This window comes from Crocuta crocuta, unplaced genomic scaffold (genome assembly GCF_008692635.1).
Source record: "Crocuta crocuta isolate KB4526 unplaced genomic scaffold, BGI_CrCroc_1.0 scaffold266, whole genome shotgun sequence".
Lineage (NCBI taxonomy): Eukaryota > Metazoa > Chordata > Mammalia > Carnivora > Hyaenidae > Crocuta > Crocuta crocuta.
Genome location: NW_027531005.1, coordinates 2,513,892 through 2,533,396, shown reverse-complemented (window position 1 = coordinate 2,533,396; position 19,505 = coordinate 2,513,892). Strand labels below are relative to the sequence as shown.

At 41.8% G+C, this 19,505-nt stretch overlaps 1 protein-coding gene across 1 annotated transcript in view; it reads left to right on the top strand.

The window, feature by feature from the left end:
* The window catches only part of EXOC4 (exocyst complex component 4), a 752,773-nt gene that overhangs the window by 633,460 nt on the left and 99,808 nt on the right, over positions 1-19,505 (top strand). The gene's annotated exons all lie outside the window — the stretch shown is intronic.

The following is a 19,505-nucleotide window of genomic DNA, read 5'->3' as shown; positions in this document are numbered from 1 at the left end:
AAAAGGGTCTAACAAGAGAATAATAAATGCTAGGAAATAGAGACAATGGGAAAAACAGTTATTCCCGAAGAGATGGCTGAGAGATGACTATAGAATTCAAAGAAACGAAGGTATAGAATAAAAACAGGAAACTTTATTCCACTGAGGACCATTGACTCCAAGAGAATTAATTTGAAAATTTAGGGCCCATAAACTTTATTCAATAGCTATAAAATAAGTAATTTTTCCCCAAGTTTGTTTTATTAAGGTTCATTTATTTTTGAGAGGGAGAGAGAGCAAGCATGAGCGGGGGCAGGGGCAGAGAGAGAGAGAGGGGTACAGAGGACCCAAAGAAGACTCTACTCTGACAGCACAGAGCCTGACATAAGACTCCAGCTCACGAACCCGTGAGATATTGATCTGAGCCGAAGTCGGACACTTAACTTACTGAGCCACCCAGGCACTCCTTATTTATTTATTTATTTATTTTGAGAGAGAGAGAGAGAGAATCCCAAGCAGGCTCTGCACTGTCAGCACAGAGCCAAATGCAGGGCTCAAACCCACAAACTGTGAGATCATGACCTGAACTGAAATCAAGAGTCAGATGCTTAAGCAATTGAGCCACCCAAAGCACCCCAATAAATACTTTTTTAAAAGGCATTAGTTCAGACCTATGTGTTAGGCAGTTAAAATAGAAAACATGATAGGAAGAAGGAGTAAAGGCACCGACAGATTTGAGTGCATAAACAACAGAAAAAAGTTAAATAACAGCAATAACAAGAAAGAAACAAACTCGGCTTTGACCTTAATATTAGAGTTAATGTTAGGAGATAATTAGAAGGGAAATGCTTGCATTGTTTGGACTGAACTTCAGAGTGAGTTATTTATTATCATTGTCTTTTGAAAAGTCATTATTTGATAACTGCAGTTTCCAGCCTAGAGATGGAAGAGGTGTGGCTGAAACTCACAGGGATAAATTCTCCCCTGAAATATGGACCCAGAGAGTCTCAGAGTCCCTTGAATGCTCACTGCTTAACTGGTCTCATGCTGATTGTGTACCTGTCCTGAAGGTCAGTAGCAGGTGGGGAAAATGGACAGAAGGAAGGGGCATCGAGCAAGATTGTAAACTCTGCTTTAGAAATCCTCTTGAAATACTACTTTTTATTTATACCTTTATTGTATACCTTTTATTATTCAGCATTGCTTTTTATCCGAGGATAAAATTATACATGTTTATTCTCAGAATCCATAAGCATTGGCTAGTTTGGGCCCCATGTGGGGCCTGAGCAGATCTGTAGATATCCTTGAAAGGCCCTCAGCTTTCTAATCCTGTCATTATCAGGAAATCTGTCACAAATTATCCATGTTATCTCCCCGTCCCATTCCACTCCACCAAAAAGGAAAGTCAGAGCTAATTGCCCTTTTGATGATTGCCAAATAAACATCCTGTAAAGGGAACACAGGCTTCTTTTCCCGGTGTTTCCTTTGACCCTTAAAATGCCAGGCTGCTTGGGTTGGCTTATTAGTGATGATTGGAAGGGGTCGCCTCGTTTGGTAGGCCATCAGCATCTAATGTTGAACAGTGCAATTGCTTATTTCCAGTGGCTCAGCATTCCAGATTTGTGCTCTGTCCATTTGAAAAGGGTTTTTACAAAGCAAGATAGTACCTAGCCTCTACAGCAAGCCACGGCCAGGCTCACCTGGCATCAGCTGTTTGCAAAAAAGAGAAGGATGTTCTCTGAGTTATGCTCAATGTTGTAATCGCACAATTTAGCTGTTGTCTTCATGCCCAGAGAGTCCCCAGAACACCTGATGTCTAATTCTTGTCTTTAATCATCTCTCTTATTCTGACAAAGATCTCTTCTACCACACCCATTAATACCTCGTCTCCTGTGCTCAGTTCCCTTTAATAATATAAGTTATACTCTCTCAGTTCCTTTCAGGGTGATTATTCCACCCAGTGAGTGATTTAAGTGACTGTCAGCATTTTGACGATCAGTACAAAACCCAAGTGAACTATAATCACTACTTGGGTTGTCTTTGCTAAAACAAAGCATCGAACAAACCTGGTTTATTCCACTAACAACAAGCCTCGCTCACCCACACTCGTCTGTTCTTTGAATTCCCAGGAGAGACGCCCATTGTTGTTTATAATTTGAGCAAAGCAGGGAATTCTCTGATAACGGGTTACTTTGTTGGCTCCATGTCCGAGTGACTCTAGAAAGGGAATAAGGGACAGGTCTTTATTATTCTTTTGAAAAGTGAACCAAATGATTACCTCCACAAAAGTGGTTCCAAATCCGGAGGCTGGATAACATGACAAAAATGCCAGTCCTCTATGTAGCACTCACGGGTCCTCAGCAGGATGGGAAGAAATCCAGAGAAGATTTTCGGTTATTTCTTGTTCCGCATTCTGTTCATTGTTTGGTATGATAAATACCAGGGTTCGGTATAATGAAGAAGCTGTTAATGTGAGGGAGTAGAGCAAGTTGGCAGAAAATTATTTTCCTAGTAGAGTATTTCTCCAAACATTACAGCAGGGCTCTCGTCCTCCCAAAGCATTCCATGTCATACAGAAGAGAGTATTGTGGGGCGCTTGGGCCGCTCAGTCGGTTGAGCGTCTGCCTCTTGGTTTTAACTCAGGTCATGATCCCAGGGCCTTGGGATCGAGCCCCATGTTGGGTTCCATGCTGAATGTATTGCCTGCTTGGGATTCTCTCTCTCCCTCTCTCTCTCTCTCTCTCTCCCTCTCTCTCTCTCTCTCTCTCCCCCCCTCCCCCTCTCCCTCTCCCTCTCCCTCTCCCCATTCACATGTGTTTTCTCTCTCAAATAAATAAAAAGTTTTTTAAAAAATTAAATAAAAAGAGAGTATTGCCTTTTAGAGGTAGGACATGGTCGGCCATTTGTCCAAGACGTCAAAGTTGACCATTTCTTCGAAGATAACTTTTCTGTTTCTTTTGGTGTTTGCCCAAATATCACTCCATCTCTTTACACTGAAAGGGTCTCCTCATCTCAGATAGGTCCTGCCTTCATCAAAGGCACTGCTCCTACTTTTGTTCTACAGTCGTCTTTGGTTCCTGCTCCATTTTGTCTGGGATCCCCCACCACCCTCATCTTCCTTGTGCCTGTTCTGCTTCGGATTCTTTCCAGTGAAAGAAACAAACTAACCGAAGGAAAAAAATAATGCACTGACTCATAAAACTGGTCAATCAGAAGACTTCAGGCATGGCTGGATCCAGGTTTACAAGACACACCTCCACACCTCTTCATGCTCTTTTGTACTCCTTCTCCCTCCCCCTTTCTGTCTCCTTCCTTCTGTCTCTTGGCATTTTCTCTGTATTGCTCTCCATCTCAGGCAAGCACTTTGTGTATGGCAGCATCCTTGGCCACCAGCAGTCTGGGAGTTATTTGATCCCAGACAAAAAGAGCATTTTTGCCAAGAGCTACAGAAACAGTTCCGGAGAGGTCTTAGATTGCCCCGCCTTGACCTTCTCTCATGAGTTTCTCTGATTCTCCCTGTATAAACCTTGTTTTCTGACTCTGTTTTTTCTCCCCACCTGTACCTCAGTCTCTGTCTCCTACTCCCACAACCCCTTTATGTTCAGGACATGTTTTCAGTGCAAAGAAGTTGAGCGGGATCATAGTTAGCATTGGGCATTCACGATCTAGGTTTATACATATTTTCCCTCATTGATCACAATTTCAGCCTTGTAGTATAGACTCCAGATAACATCTGCCCTTTGTGATATCTGCTGTGTGCAAGAATCCTAAACAAAGACTCTGAGATTAACTGTTATGGTTAAGAAAATTCTCAGCAAATGTGACCCACATAAAAATTGTTGGAGTGTATTCAGTTTGAACATTAATGCTATTCTTTTGTATTGTATCCCTTTGTTTTAGGGATGTGTTGCTTTTAAAAATAGACTACAGAGGACTGGAAAGGGCTCAAGGGCTTATTTTGTCTGTATTGCTTCCTCAGAGGGCCTCCTCTCTGGCTTGGATTCTGTAAAAAAAAATCACCGGGATTAGAGATTCTAAAACTTCCTTGATTACACACTCTGCTCTTTAAGTAGCCTTACCGTCTAGGAGGTCTTTCTTTCTTCCTTCCTTTCTTTCTTTCTTTCTTTCTTTCTTTCTTTCTTTCTTTCTTTCTTTCTTTCTTTCTTTCTTGTCTCTTTGCTTCAGTTGAAACCTCTTTCTTCTCTCTCTCTTCAGAAATTAAGTGTTGACTATTCTCTCTGTAAAATACTAAATGTATCTGAAAATATTTCCCTGGCCCCTACCTGCCCATCTCTACAGATTAGACAGAATAAGACTTCTGGCCTGAGGATCCCAGTCTCTGAATCAAGAGCAACCAAATATGGGAGAATTAGGAGCCCACAGCAGGCCCAAGTTTCCTGACACTCTCTTGGATGGTGACTTGGCTGTTTGTGAATGTGGACCCTTCTGTAGGTGACTTTGACCCAGGCTTCTCCACCTCTGCTCACAGTGCTCATTACTGAAGTTCTTGCTGAGCCCACATTCACGATGAGAAGCAATAAAATGCCATACCCTAGTCTTTTCCAGTCTAAGAAACCAAAAGGTTAAAATATCCCTCTAAACCTCCAGGATAAATGTCATAATTTTGGTTCCTGGAGGTGGTTCCGGCATTATACTATTAGTTGTACAATTATTTATCCACTTCCTTTTTAATTGTAAAAACTACATAGTGTTAAGTATGCCATCTTAACCATTTTTAACCATACAGTACAGAAGTGTTAAATGTATCACTGTACAGCAGATCACTAGAACTTTTTCATCTTGCACAACTGAAACTCAATACCCATTGAACAATTCTCCATTTCCCCTGCCTCTCAGCCCCGATAACCACATTCTACTTCCTGTTTCTAGGAGTTTGACTTTAGATACCCTTACATATTTGGAATCATACAGAATTTATCTTCTTGTGACTGGCTTATTTCACTTAACATAAGGGCTTCATGTTGTAGCATGTGGTAGGATTTCCTTCTTTTTTGTGGCTGAAAAATATTTCATTGTATGCGTATACCACCTTTTTAAAATTCATTCATCTGTCAGTGGACGTTTGGGTTGCTTCCAACTCTTGGCTATTGCGAATAACACCGTAGTGAGTATGTGTGTGAAATTATGCTTCTCTCTGGAAGTGAAATTATTGCTAGGGATCTTAGAAACCATCTGGTCCAACTCACTTATTTTGCACACGAGGAAAACAAGGCGTCAGCTTGGTCACCCTGCGTGTCTGTGTCTGAAGTAGGATGGAAGCAGGTCTTCAGATTCCCACTTTAATTTTCTCTCCACTACATCATTGTCTTGACTGGGACCAAGATTAAGTACAGGCAGTGCCAGCAAGGCGGCTCATGCCATATTTCTATTAAAGCACCCCAGCGGGCCATCGTATTATTTCAACACAAGCCCTTTAATGCCAATGTTCCACCTGTGATCACTTCTGATCATCACTGTCAGTGTGTAACCAGGATTTCTAGTCCTTAAATATATAGGATTATTGTACCTATCCTTTGTGAATGTCATCATCATTGTAGTAGAACATTTCTCTAATTTGTCAGTCTCTATTTTTGTTCTACAAGTATTCTCTAACTTAGAAGATCCATCTGACTTGTTAACCATGTTATATAATATACTCTAGCTACTGCTGCACTGTCCTATACGGTAGCCCCTACCCTTATGTGGCAAATTAAATTTAAATTAAATTAAACTAAAAATTTGGCTCCTCAGTCACACGAGCCACATTGACAGCAGTGCAGTGTTTCCCAGAATTAGCAGTGAATTCTCTCACCACAAAGCATCTCACAGGACTTTTCTTCCAGGGAAAAACTTCTGGGAAACACACTGCCCTATGCTCTTATTTCTAGATCTGGTTCAGCGTCTTTCATTTCTCCCAACACAGTCAGGCACAGGACAGGACACATGTTTTACATTTCATACAGTTTACATTTACATTTTGTACAATTGGGAGACACGCACACCGTCAGATGATTTCTGTTACAATTTGGTTGATTATTGGATTTGTTTAAGCATTGCACACCGTCAGATGATTTCTGTTACAATTTGGTTGATTATTGGATTTGTTTAAGCATTGCACACCGTCAGATGATTTCTGTTACAATTTGGTTGATTATTGGATTTGTTTAAGCATTTTTAGAAATGCTCATGTCAACCACTGTCAAAGACTGTGGTTTCCTTTTCGCTTGTCTCAAACGTGGCTGCTACACTGACCTTTCTCCAGTCGCTGTGGTTTCCTCACAGTTCCAGAAGACCAGCTGCTAATATCATCCCACACCTCCGCCCACTGTTGAATGCCAGTATGTCCGTTGTGAGGGTCCAGGCATGGATTTTTTATTAGAATTTTTATTTTGGAAGAGTTTTAGATTTAAGTTACAAAAATGTCAGAGTTTCCTTATATCTCACACCCGTTTTCCCCTCCTGTTAACATCTCACATTAGTATTGGGACACTCATCACAACTAATGAACCAGTATTGATGCATGATTAGTATTAACTAATGTCTTTACTTTATTAAAACCTTTCTTAGTTTTTACCTAATGCCCTTTTTGCATTCCAGGATCCCATCTAGGATATAACATGTCTAGTCATTATGTCTCTTTAAGTGCATCTAGACTGTGACAGCTTCCTAGACTTTCTTTGCTTTTGATGACCTTGACTGCTTTTGGAGGAAAACTGGTCAGGTATTTAGCAGAATGTCCTTCAGTATAGGTTTGCCTAATCTCTTTCCATGATTAGACTGGGCTTATGGGTTTTGGGAAGGAAAACCACAGAGATAAAGTGCTATTCTCATCAAATCGTTTCAAGAATAACTCCTATCAATGGGACTTTTCACTTATGATGTTCTGGGATTGATTTTTATGCCTACAATTCATGTACTTCTCTCCAGATAGTTCCTTCTGAATTCTGGATTGACTTTCCACTTTTATGCCGCAAATTGCTCTGTGTATCTTCATGGCGACTGTTTTTTTAACATGATGAATGAATGCATCTATTATAAACTCAGTGTTTGGACAAGTTGAATCGTTGCTAAAAAAAAAAAAAAAGTGTTATCTACCTTAAACAATTATGCAGTTGATACAGATTATATAATCTTGTGGGTCTGAAAGTCTCTGTGTGACAGGAGCTGTTTTTTCTACCTGAGCCACTTGATTAGGACCTATAACGACTTCTTAGTTGTCATATGTGCTTGTCAGTCCTTAATAAACTGACACAATCCTATTTCAGACAAAGCTGTCCTGAGACTAAAAGAGTTACCTGAATTTTCTTTATTAAAAAGTCTGAACCCATTTTCATTGGATTCTAACATGCCAGTGTTGACTCAAAACCTGTATACGAGTGACACTGGCTTCCTGTGAAATGTACTTGTGAAGTAGCAGTCTCTCAAAGTTGGCCTCACATCAGTTGTAATCAGTTGGGAGCTTTTCTCATCCTGATGCTGGGCCATACACTCAGAGATTTTTCATTTAATTGTTCCAAGGTGTGGCCTGAGCGCCCCCAAACCAGTCAGGTCACTGGTTTTAAATCACTGTTTTAAAGAATTGCTCCTCAACCTTGGCCTCTATTAGAATGACCTAGGGAGCTTTTGCTGAGACCCTCTGGGAGAGATGCCCAGACTACTGTGCTTTTTATCATCTCCTTGGGCGATTCAACAACTAGCCAGGATGGAGAAACACTGATTTAGAGCCTCCACCACCCCCCCCACCCCAATGTCTTCTTTAATTTCTCTTCCTCTTTATATTGAGGACATTGTTTGTAGTTACTGTGCGAGTTCTTCTGTTCTCAAAAGCTTGGGATTAACATGACTCCCCATTTCATGGACAAGAACACCAGGCACAAAATGTTGCACTTTGAGTCTATGTCAGAGTCAGGACAACAACCTACTTCTGCTTAGCAGCGTTTAGTTAGTCAAACTGTGTGTCAGGCCAGCCAAAGGAGAAGGGTACAAGGAATCCCTGTCTCTCATACCACAAAAGACCACAATTCTCAAACCAATTGAATGAATGTGGAAGTGCTTACAAGTCACCTGTATCACTGAAAAGAAAGCTGAAAAAGGTCCAGGTGTCTGTATACTCCCATCCTTCACGTACATGGTTTTGTGGTATCCCAGGAGGCCTTTTTGTATTGCCTACTATAACACTTTGTAGAAGATGGAATGTGAATTATCCCTTGCTAGAGCTCACTATCGTGGACTTTTTCTGCCTTACTGGCAAATGTGAGATAAAGTGCAGACCCCTACACACACACACACACACACACACACACACACACACACACACACACACACACACACACCTACTGCTGTTTGTTTTTCTGTCTTGACACAAATGAGAATAAAAATGCCCATAGCCAAGATCTCATGGGACGCTGTCCTGTGTCAGCTTTGAGTATGTCAAACTATTAAGCCGGAGTTTTCCCTGTCATTATTTCATCTGATTATTTTTAATTAAGACTCCACGCGTGCTAATGCCCCTCTTGCTTTGGTATTTACAAGTTTCAAATATTTGCAGACTGTTGTCAGACAGCTCCTCATCAGACTGCATATTTCATTTCCCTCATCATCATTTGGAGGTTAGGCTTTCTGTGCCAGAATCCGTTTTTGGTCTTACGGGTTGTCATTTTTTGAACAGGTTCTCCTTCTGTGGCCTCACTCTTACCTCTCTTCCTTTCTTGGTGATGCCTCCCACATTCACTGCTTTTGGTTAATTTCATTTTTACCGAGGAAATTCAATTACCGCTGGTCTTACATCTTGTTCATGAGTTTCCTGTCCCCTGTCCGACTCTGAATTTATTTTGATCATACCTAGTTGACTCTGCTTCTACTTCTGTATGTGCTTTTCTCACTCTTTAAAATAATGTCCAAGTCCGTTGCCATGTTGTACCGTGTCTCACAACTAATCATATGTTTTGTAGGAGTGAAAACACCAAATGACGACTTTACAGTGATTCCATTTTGTTCACTTTCAGTCTTAATTGTACTCTGTCGTTTATAAGCTGATTAAAAAGCATCCTAAGAAGGAAGTGTGTGAAAAATTCCTGTGCTCAGGGTGCTCATCTGATTCGTAGGACTCTTTTGAAACCCTGTTGTTACTAAGAGTAGAAATGCTGGTGCCTCTCTCGTCTTCTGAGAAAGACCATCTGGACCGCTCCAGCTTTCTCCGCATCGATGTGCTTTGCACTATTACTGCTAATTATCATCCCAGCTTCAGGCTGACCCATGTTTCTTTGCTCCCGGTACAGTTTAAACACTGATATACCATGGTCACTCCTCTTAACATTTCTACACTATTGTTCCCTTTCCTCTCATTGAGTACCCTCACGTGGCTCCTAAATCGTGGCCCCTAAATCGTGGCCATTTTTACTTCTCCCTGAACACCTACGATGCTCTTTTAATTCATAAACCCTTTCCTGTACTTCTCCTGGTGTAAGAAGCGCACGGCACTTATGTGACTTTGCAGTCAGGTACACCTGGGGACACGGGAGGCAAGTTATATCACCACAGGGAAATCATTTAGCCACTCTGAGCTAAAAAGGCCTCTTTACCTGTTAAATAGAAACCATGATACATACTCATTGAGTTGCTGTAGCCATTAAATGAGATGATGAACTTGGGAGTTGTTAGCAGGGTGTTGTGGGGACTCTGTACGGGGCCCCCAGGGTTCCCCCTCTCAGTCTTCTCACTAAAGCCCTCACTCATTTCTCACCTCCCTTAGGGCTGGGCCTTGATGTTCCCCCAGCCCCTGCCAGCTTCTCTTTGATCTCAAGGCCTGTGGTTGCTTTTAGCACTCTAACATCTGGGGGCACCTGGGTGGCTCAGTCGGGTGGACGTCCGACTTCAGCTCAGGTCATGATCTCGCAGTTCGTGGGTTCGAGCCCCGCGTTGGGCTCTGTGCTGACAGCTAGCTTGGAGCCTGGGCCTTTTTCAGATTCTGTGTCTCCCTTTCTCTGTTCCTCCCCTGCTCATGCTCTGTCTCTGTCTCTCAAAAGTGAATAAACATTTTAAAAAAAATTTTTAATAAAACTCTAACATCTGTGCTCCTGAATCATTTCTAGTAAGTCATGGCCCTCAGTCCACAGAGTCCCCCGGTGTTTCAGAGGTCATGGGAGTGCGTCTGAGAATGGACCTGCCTCTGAAAGTCACCTCTGTCTACAAGTGCCCATCTGAGAAGCCAGAGTTGAATCTCAAAAACATACCCTTTTTTCCTTCAAAACTATGAAAAGAGGACTCAGTTATTATGTAAAGGCAGAACCAGAAACAGTTCCCTTCTTGTCAATCAGCTGGTCATCTGCAGAGTTCATGGTCCCATCCTGCTTACCGATTAGGCAGCAGTACCCAACCTCCCTCAGCTGAGAGGTGATTATCAATTGTGAAGCTATAGAAGGCCAGTGCTGTGGGCATTTCAGTGTAATTATGGAGCTCTAAGTATCTCTCCATAAAGAATTATGTGGCTGTTTCTTTGAAAATGCCAACTTTTGTATCCATAAGGGAAATATTTTATTAAAATATGATAATGTCATGGAGGCTTAAGTATGGTGGCTGGGAGCTCCCAGCTGAATGATTGTTTCTTCAAACAAAACTATAAAATGGAAACAGGAAGAAGGAATAACACTGAAAATCTTTGGGAAAAGGGGGGAGGATGGAAGAAGTTGGACAACAAAGAGAGGGCTCCAAAATGGCCTCCCGAAAGGACAGAGCGAGACTGAGAAGGAAAGAGTGGGAACTCAGGATTACCTGAACCCACACCTGAGCTGAGGTGAGGAGCAGCTGCGAGTGCAGCAGGGCTGGAGCAAAAAATGATCCGAAGGGGACTGATTTGGCTGCCAAATAGAAAACCTCTTATAATGAGAATCGAGTGGAAGATTGTACCTGAAGGCACTGATTGCACTATTCAATCTGAGCTCTTATCTAGAAAAACCCTGAGATACTTGGGTGCTTTAAAACTTGAGATAAGCCCACTAACCATGACTTAATGAACTCCTCACTAGGAAAAGAGTATGTCTCTTAATTTCTTCACCCTTGAAACTGAGTTTAGGTTTGCTGCAGCGTCAGGGCGCGGGGGGAAGGGGATAGGAGAGACGAATCCTGACAGGAAAAACAAAGAGAGTAGACGACTGGCCCAGATTTAATGGAAGAAATCACCATCTGTGGAGACTGAATTTAGAAAAATGTTCTAAATGTAAACTGGATATGCTTTTTCAGACAGCGTACTTATTAATCGCTGGTGCATACGGACCCTTTCCAGACCGCCACCCCCTGTAAAGTGTAGCAACCGGGCGCTGTGTGCTAATTGTGTGTGCACGCGACAGTCCCGAAGGGCGCCACGCTGACAATAATGAACTCAACATTTCGATTGCATTTCATACTTTCGAAGTCCTTTGTAATCATTAATTCTCAATCCCTTATCCCTGCCTCAAGCTGTAGTTGACAGGCCAGTCTTCATTCTCTCAGTTTTACAAAGCATGATCATGAAAAAGAAGTTTGACCATTGGCCCAGGTCAAAATGGGACAGCGACAAAATCTAGACTGAAACCTGACTGTTGTCAGAGTGCAAACCACAGTGCCTAGAAAAACAACAATCACCTGTGCCTGGTGTGCCTCAGACCACCAAGCCAGCGTGCCTCTGTTTCCCCACAGACATAGTTTCTTCTTCAGCTGTCTCCCCAAATTACAGTAAGATGGATGTGATGCTCTGTCTCTGGTGTGAATGGCATTGAGTGTGCTTTAAAAGCACACCCCCATTTGCTTGGGGACAAATGATCTTGACATTTCACCCATTTTAAGAAGCTGAAGCTTAAAAGCTGTGCTCCTCCCCCTACCCCCAACTAGGATCTGTTTTGGAACCAAATTTTGCAGTCGTGTATTTAGGGAAAGGTTCCCTTTTACTTTATTGTCCTATATTCAGTACTATAGTTTATATCCAGTATTAGAAATCATACAAGAAAAATGTAAGAGACCCCTTTCTTCACAGGAAATATAGGTACATGTCAGGTGCAGGTCTCCAAGGCACAGTGTTGTTTATTAATGGCAGTTAATTCTGTGTACTAGCAACTTTGAGCTCTGGCCATTGAATCCTGGGTGGATTTGACTGTGGTCCTTAACTAACAACTTAATCCAATTTTTATGAAAGGGAGCATAATGAGGACTTTTCTGTAAGACTGATGAAAACCCCAAGTGTCCTTCCAGAAACCAAGAATATCTGATCAGATCCTTCAAGGAAGCAAAAATCCTGTAAATGTCAGAAAGATGTCACATGCCGGAAAACCCCTTTGGTCAAATTCATCTAAAGAAGGCACTATTTGTAGGTGACTTTTCAGCAAGTCTGTCAAAAGCTTCTTGCTACAGATAAAAATTCAATAACCTTTCACTGTGGATGTGCCACAATTATCACTCATTTAAAAACAGTCCCTCTAATAGAGTGCTTTATCATGCTGGACAGTCTCTGCATTGTTCATTATTTGGTGTTTGCTAAGCTGATGGCTCTTCCACAGTGCTTTTCTTATCTCTCCTTCTTCAGAATTGGATTTTATATTTCCAAACCAGTCAGATATGACAAGTCATTTTCCTCCCTCTTGTCTTTCAAGAAACGCAAACTTGATTTCCTTTTTTTTTTTTTTTTTTTTTTGTCCAATCCCCATTTAAAGATTAAAGTTATTGGAAATGTCTGTATTAACTAGCGTTGGGACGTTGTCGTGGAAGACTGCTGATTTTAATTGCAATTGAGGGTTTCCGCTCTTCTTTTTTATTCTTTTTATTTTCCAATACGTGTGTGTTCTGGGTCTCTTCGGAGCCTCGTTCTTCTAAAGTACACAGCGTGTGGCAAAGATGAGGCACTATGAAGCCTGATGTTGTTAGAAGACAAGACGAGGTATTATCGGAATTATTATATTATAGAACCTCAATAAAGGTGATGATAAGCTATGTAAGTGGGGCCTAGTATACAAAGATTGTCTTTATGGGAGAAACTTCCTGAGAGGAAAATGATCAAGTCATTAGCCTAATACCTGGGGAAGAAGGGCCAGTTCAAACAATATCGCTTTCTGTATGTAGCTCATTATTGAGACTCGTAACATTCTAAGTCTGAAAAAAATTCAGTTCTCTGTGGTTCTTAGTGAATTCTTTTTAAAAGAAGCGCACACTTTCTCCAGGCTTTGGAACTGACCTGTAACACACAGTTTTCGGTGTTTACCTTTTAATCCAGGCCTTGTCTTGGACACTCTCCTGTACTAACGCTATTTTCTAAAGAAGACTGCAACTGTTCTCTTTATAGTGAGGAATCCCTGGGAGATTGAGGTGAGGCAGCCTGAACAAAGGATCAGAATACGGTGGCCACGTATCCTCTTCCTTCATTGGAAACTCTATGGGTCCACTGACCTGTCCATTTCCTCCAAGAAGAGTCTCTCGGCCAATTTTTACGGCAATATAGAACGTCACTGAAGAACTGTGATGACAATTGGCCTCTTATGATACAGTCTTTAAATAGTGACAACAGAATACGGAGAAAGTGCAGAGAGAAATTCTTACCACAATATTAATTTTAGTATTTGTGGGTTATGATTGTAAGCGTCAACAGAAATAGCATGAGAGTCTTTCTTCGTCCAGGAATTATAAAGGCCATCCTTCAGGGTTGGCTTTATGAAGAAAAATATTTGCTCAAACTTTACCCAGAGAGCGGAGATGTTCAGAACTTCTGTCATGTCTGCTTCTAAAAGAGGGAGTGTGAGGAAAACTCCTTCGTGTTATTTGTTTAAAGGTACCACAGCCCAATTACCACATTTGCTCAAGCCAGCAGCCTTGGGGCTTTTCACAGAAATCTTGGAAGTGTGCTAGAGAAACGCCCCCACAGAAGACTCTTGCATATGCTGCTCTCGCTTCAGAGCATGGGTCACTGAGGGACAGATGGCTGCCCCACGCACCCCCAGTAGCCAGAAACTCCTCCAACGGACAAGTAGGGAGAGGTGCTTTTCTTCAACACGGTACCCAGCCCTTCTCTCTCCTGACGCAGCCCTACCCATGGAACACTGAGCAAAACCTACATCTAATGTTATATTCCTGCCTTATTTCTGTTCTCCAGCACCAGCGTAACCCAGTAGACAAGCATGGGCTTGGCCTGGGACAGGGCACTTTTAATATCATCCATGCAGTTGTCTGTATTATACATTTCTCATAGGATCAACTCAATATATACCGATATCTGACCTACTGCCTAGCAGTGATCTCTTGGTAAAAAGCGGGTTTTTGTCCTGCTGCTGCTGCTTCTCTTTAAAGCCTGTTTCCCCATTCTTAGTCATCTTGAGAGTATTTTATTTCTGACTCTTCCATTTTGCTGCCAGTATTTGCCCATAGTGGGACCCCATGTGAAATGCCCAGGCCTCGGTCCGGTTGTCTCCGGGTTCCCCTGTCCTCCCTGTGGATAGCTGCGCCATTCTGCCTAATTGTTTAATTTCACTGCCAAGGAACCTGTGATGTGTTGCACTTTGAAATGAGACCTTCAGCATTTAGGTTTCACGGCCTCCCAAAAGTCACGTGTTCATGGATCTCGGGCATAGGATAAGGGCGTATTTATTCAGGGTCACGGTGAGTAAAACTTCAGGTTAAACCTCAGCTCTCAGTAAGTGACTTCTCTGTAAGCGTGCAGATGAGTGTGTCGGGGGGCGTGGAAATGAAGAGCCGGCCACAGGGTGTTTCGAGGGAAAACAGGAACAAAAATGACAGACTGTCCAGCCCCAGAGCCCTTTAAGCTTCAAGGACTTCTGTGCTCAGCTGCATTCTCTGTCTCGTTAAACTTAACAACATGTTTCAGTGAGTTGATTGTTCATATGGGGTTTTTATAAGACATCAGTTAGACATCTTATAAATTGTTTTATTTTTTAATATTATTTATTCATTTTGAGAGAGAAAGTGCAAACAGGGAAGGGACAGAGAAAGGAAGAGACAGAATTCATGCTGGCAGCGCAGAGTCGGATATGGTCCCCAGCCCATGAATGGTGAGATCATGACCAGAGCCGAGATCAAAAGTAGGACACCTAACCAACTGAGACACCCAAGCGCCCCTAAACTGTTTGTTTTTTTTTAACTTTGGGACTGCAAACAATCTTTTTTTCAAATGTTTATTTATTTTTGAGAAAGAGAGAGAGAGAGCAAAGGAGGGGCGAGAGAGGGAGAAAAAGATCTGAAGCAGGCTTCACACTGACAGCAGAGATCCAAGAGATCATGACCTGAGCCAAAGTCAGATGCTTAACTGACTGAGCCACCCAAGTGCCCCTAAATTGTTTTATTTCTAAAAAGCAGAAAAAGTATACACTGTTAAATGTCTGAATAGTCCTGAATATCCCTAGAAAGGAGTACTGGATACTGGCACTTCATCAATGCCATATATAGAGGAATTTTTTAAATAAATAAACAAATATATGCATTAATTTAAAACATCTACCATAACTTTAAAGTACTACATTTTTATTAACTGTAGTCTTTGTTCCTCAGTAAAATGCTGATGGCAAAGTATAGTTTAGTCTAAAAGAATAAGGAGTCCAAGCCATTCTGCTCTTTCGATTATGAAGTTAAGAGTCTTGAGTGTTAATATGGTATTTTCTGTGTCTGCTATCTGGATATCTGATTATTTGTTGATTTTCTTAGTATACCAGTCTCTTACTAAGCATCACTTAAGGTTTCACATGCACCCTGAAGTGACAAGAAGGCTTCATTATCACATAGCTTCTTTTAGTTTCCACAGAACCATTTGAAACATCTAAACAGTTGAAAAGTGCATCCCGGTAATATACTGAGAAACGAGAATAGTGAAAATAGCTATCTAGCTTGAATTCATTCGGGGTCAATTACCCATGTTGCAATTCACTTAATTTCCCACTTTCCACACTGAATTAGTTATGTGAATTAGTTAACAACCCGGCCACCACTAACCACATCAGCTAGCACTAACACTGCCTTCCCCCGTCAGCGCTCCACACTGGCTTAGGTTGTAAACCAAAGCACCAGGTGGAAAAACCACAGCCAACCTGGGTTGCCGCACAGGACCTGGGGAGTTCTTGTGCTGCTACAGAGGTGAGCGAGGCCAGTATAATTATCAGTATCAATAATAGAACCAGTTCAGCTGTGCTTGAACACAGCAGGTACTCAGTAAATATTTCATCAAATTAAATTAAATTAACAAAGTGCTTGCAATAAGAGCTGAAATCTGCTACCTTTCCATTTGCTGAACCAGCTGGTGAAACGGCGTCTACAAATGAGCCAACCCTTTTTTCGTATTTCCGTAGGTACTACTGTTCCCTTTCTTCTTCCCTCTCATTGCAAGCTCCGATACTAACAATTACCTTATAGAGCATGGGAAGGTTACCTTCAAGTCCTCTATTTATCTCCATTAAGAATTTCTCCTAAGATTAAACAGTATAATTACCTTTGGATTTTCACAGTATTTTTAGCCTCTCATGTCCTTATTTAAAGCAATATGTTTAATTACATACCTATTTTATCCCTTGCTAAATGTGGATTTTACTTACTGAATATGTTCCTTCTGACCTTCTACTTTGACTTGTAGACCGACTTCTACTTTGACTACTTCCTTTCCTTAATCCTTCCTTCGGTGCCGGTTTGGGCCTAGATAGTCAGTCACCAACTAACGAGTGTGTTGTGGTCCAAAAGTTCTTTTTTAAAACTCTGAATCATTTCCTCCAGAGAAACATTGTTCTTTCTGGCTATGGGATATGCAACATGATATTTAACTTCTAGAAGTCTCAATTTTTTCACCTATAAATGAGGTATAATAATAATGCCTCTTTTTGATAGTTGCTCTGAAAGTCCACTGATTTTACTTCCTAAATACGTCTATATCTGTCATTTCTTCTTCATCCCTCCTGTCGCTACCCTAACTTACACCTTCATTGTTTCTCACCGGAATCATCTCAGTAGCCTCCTACGGATTAGCCTGCCTCCACTTTTCTTCTCCTCTTCTGATACAGCTACCATACAGCTTGTTACTGTGGCTTCTCATCATCCTGTGGCCAAGGTCCGAGATCCTTAATATGACCTAGAATGTTCTTCACAATCTATATGTGTGGGATTTGGGTTTTTTTTTTTTTCAACATTTATTTATTTTTGAGAGCGAGCATCAGCAGGGGAGGGGCAGACAGAGAGGGAGACACAAAATCCAAAGCAGGCTACAAACTCTGAGTTGTCAGCACTGAGCCCGATGTGGGGCTCAGACCCACAGACTCACAGACTGTGAGATCATGAGCCGAAGTTGGACGCTTAACTAACTGACCGAGCGACCCAGATGCCCCTCTATATTTCTATTCTTAAGGGCACTGAACTGCCCTTCATTCTCCTCCAATGCCATACCATCCGTCACCCCTTTACCTTTATTCAAACTGTCTCTTCTGACCCTAATGCCCATTCTCCTACCTTTTCTCGTTCTCCTTCACCCGTTCCTCCTTTAAAATTTAACTTAAGCATCACCACTTCCAAGAAACTGCTTTGGACCCTTTCAGGCTGAAGTAAGTAACCTTCATCTGAACTCTATAATATACCCAAGTGCTATCTCTAACATTTTACATATTATAGTGTGCCTTTTATCTCTTTCTATATCTGCCTTGCCAACCAGAGTGTAACCACTTGGAAAGTACGCACTTGGTCTCTTTCTTGTTTACACCAAGTAATATGGTACCTAGTACATAGAAGGGGCTGAAAAAATGTGGACTGTATAAATTTGCATAAATGGACAAGTAAATTGACCCTTACCTCCATTAATATTATTTTTCCAGTGGGGAAATAGATACCTCTGTCTAGAAGATTCCAAGAACACAGTCCCCTATGCAGCAGTCTCAGAGAGAATGTTCCTTCCCACCTACTACTCCTACAACCCTAATACCTCCCTAGCTGTATTTCTAACAACTGTTACTTACCATGAGAGGACATCTGAAATAATAATGTGATACGGACTATAGTTAACGCTGTAGTATAAACAGGAATAGCCTCTCTTCACTAGGGCAAGATTCTGGCATAGACCTAGCAAACATTTTTGAAAGCCGGTGAAGAAAGCCTGTCTGAAGTTGGGCTAAAGGAGAAGCTACAGGCCGAGTCAAAATCCTCCTCAAAAAACAAGCCTATATTCACTCCAGTCGATTCATAAGTTGTTGATTTAGGCCCCCCAATTTTTTTGCCGTAGAGCAGTGGTTTCCGTAAAGTTCAGAGAGGTCCGGAGCCAGCATAGTCCTATGCTTTCTACTTTCTACTTTCGCCAGAGCACCTTCTGGACTTCATGCCAGTGGCTGGAGATTAGTGTCGAACTCAATGCATAGTCTTGGCTGCGCATCCTTCATGTCCACGAAGTCAGAGGCTGTGAAGAACCAATAAAAGCTACCACCTCCATCTTTTATGTTGTTCCTAGAAGATTTCTTCTCACAACATTGAGATAGGAAGGATAACAGTGGTCACCTGTGATGCCTGAAGCCTACCTGTTTCTTACATAACATATTGCTTTGATACACCCAGGCACATAGTTTGCCAAGAGAGACACTGGCATAGAATTTGGGAGGGATATGGGTCACTTGGGTGGCCCAGTCAGTAAGTGTCTGACTCTTGGTATTGGCTCAGATCATGATCTCAGGGTTCATGGGATGGAGCCCTGCAAGGGGCTCTGTGCCAACAACATGGAGCCTGCTTGGAATTCTCTCTGCTCCTCTCACATGCACACACTCTCACTCTCTCTCTCACAAGATAAATACACATAAAAAAAAAGGAATTCAGGAGGGACATTCAGCAAATGGGACAGATCTATAGATTGGGAGAAGTAGAAGAACACCATTTTGAGTAAAATACACCCAGGTCCAACCACATGATAATATAACCATAAAGTTAATAAGGATCAGCAATTATCACTTAGTATGAACCTTAAATAATTGTAAAAAAAAAAAAATGCGATGGATGAACACACACTTTTATCCGTGCTTCCTCTATTAACCCCTCTGAAATGAGACAAAAGGGAATTTTAAAAGTATAAATCCACAGAAACAAAGACTACAGGAGCAGAGAAAAATCCAAGAAAGCTAATATCTGAACTAATAGTGGGTACATCAAAAAGCTATCCAACCTACATTAAAAAAGAAAAAGAGAAAAGAAAAAAACAGCATAGCTAACTCCTCTGAAAGAGGGTGGGGCTCCAAACAGGACGACTTGTTGAAAGCTGTTTGTGAGACATTAACTCTTAGATTTTCTCCCATACTTCCCGTAGCAGTCGCTTTGCTCCTATGAAATCATAACAGAGCGCTGGAGTTTTGTTCTCTAAAAATGGTAAAACAGGGGCACCTGGGTGGCTCAGTGGGTTAGGCGTCTGACTTTGCCTCAGGTCATGATCTCGTACTTCCTGAGTTTGAGCCCCACGCCTGGCTCTGTGCTGACAGCTCAGAGCCTGGAGCCTGGAGCCTGCTTCAGATTCTATGTCTCCCTCTCTCTCTCTGCCCCTTGCCCGCTCATAC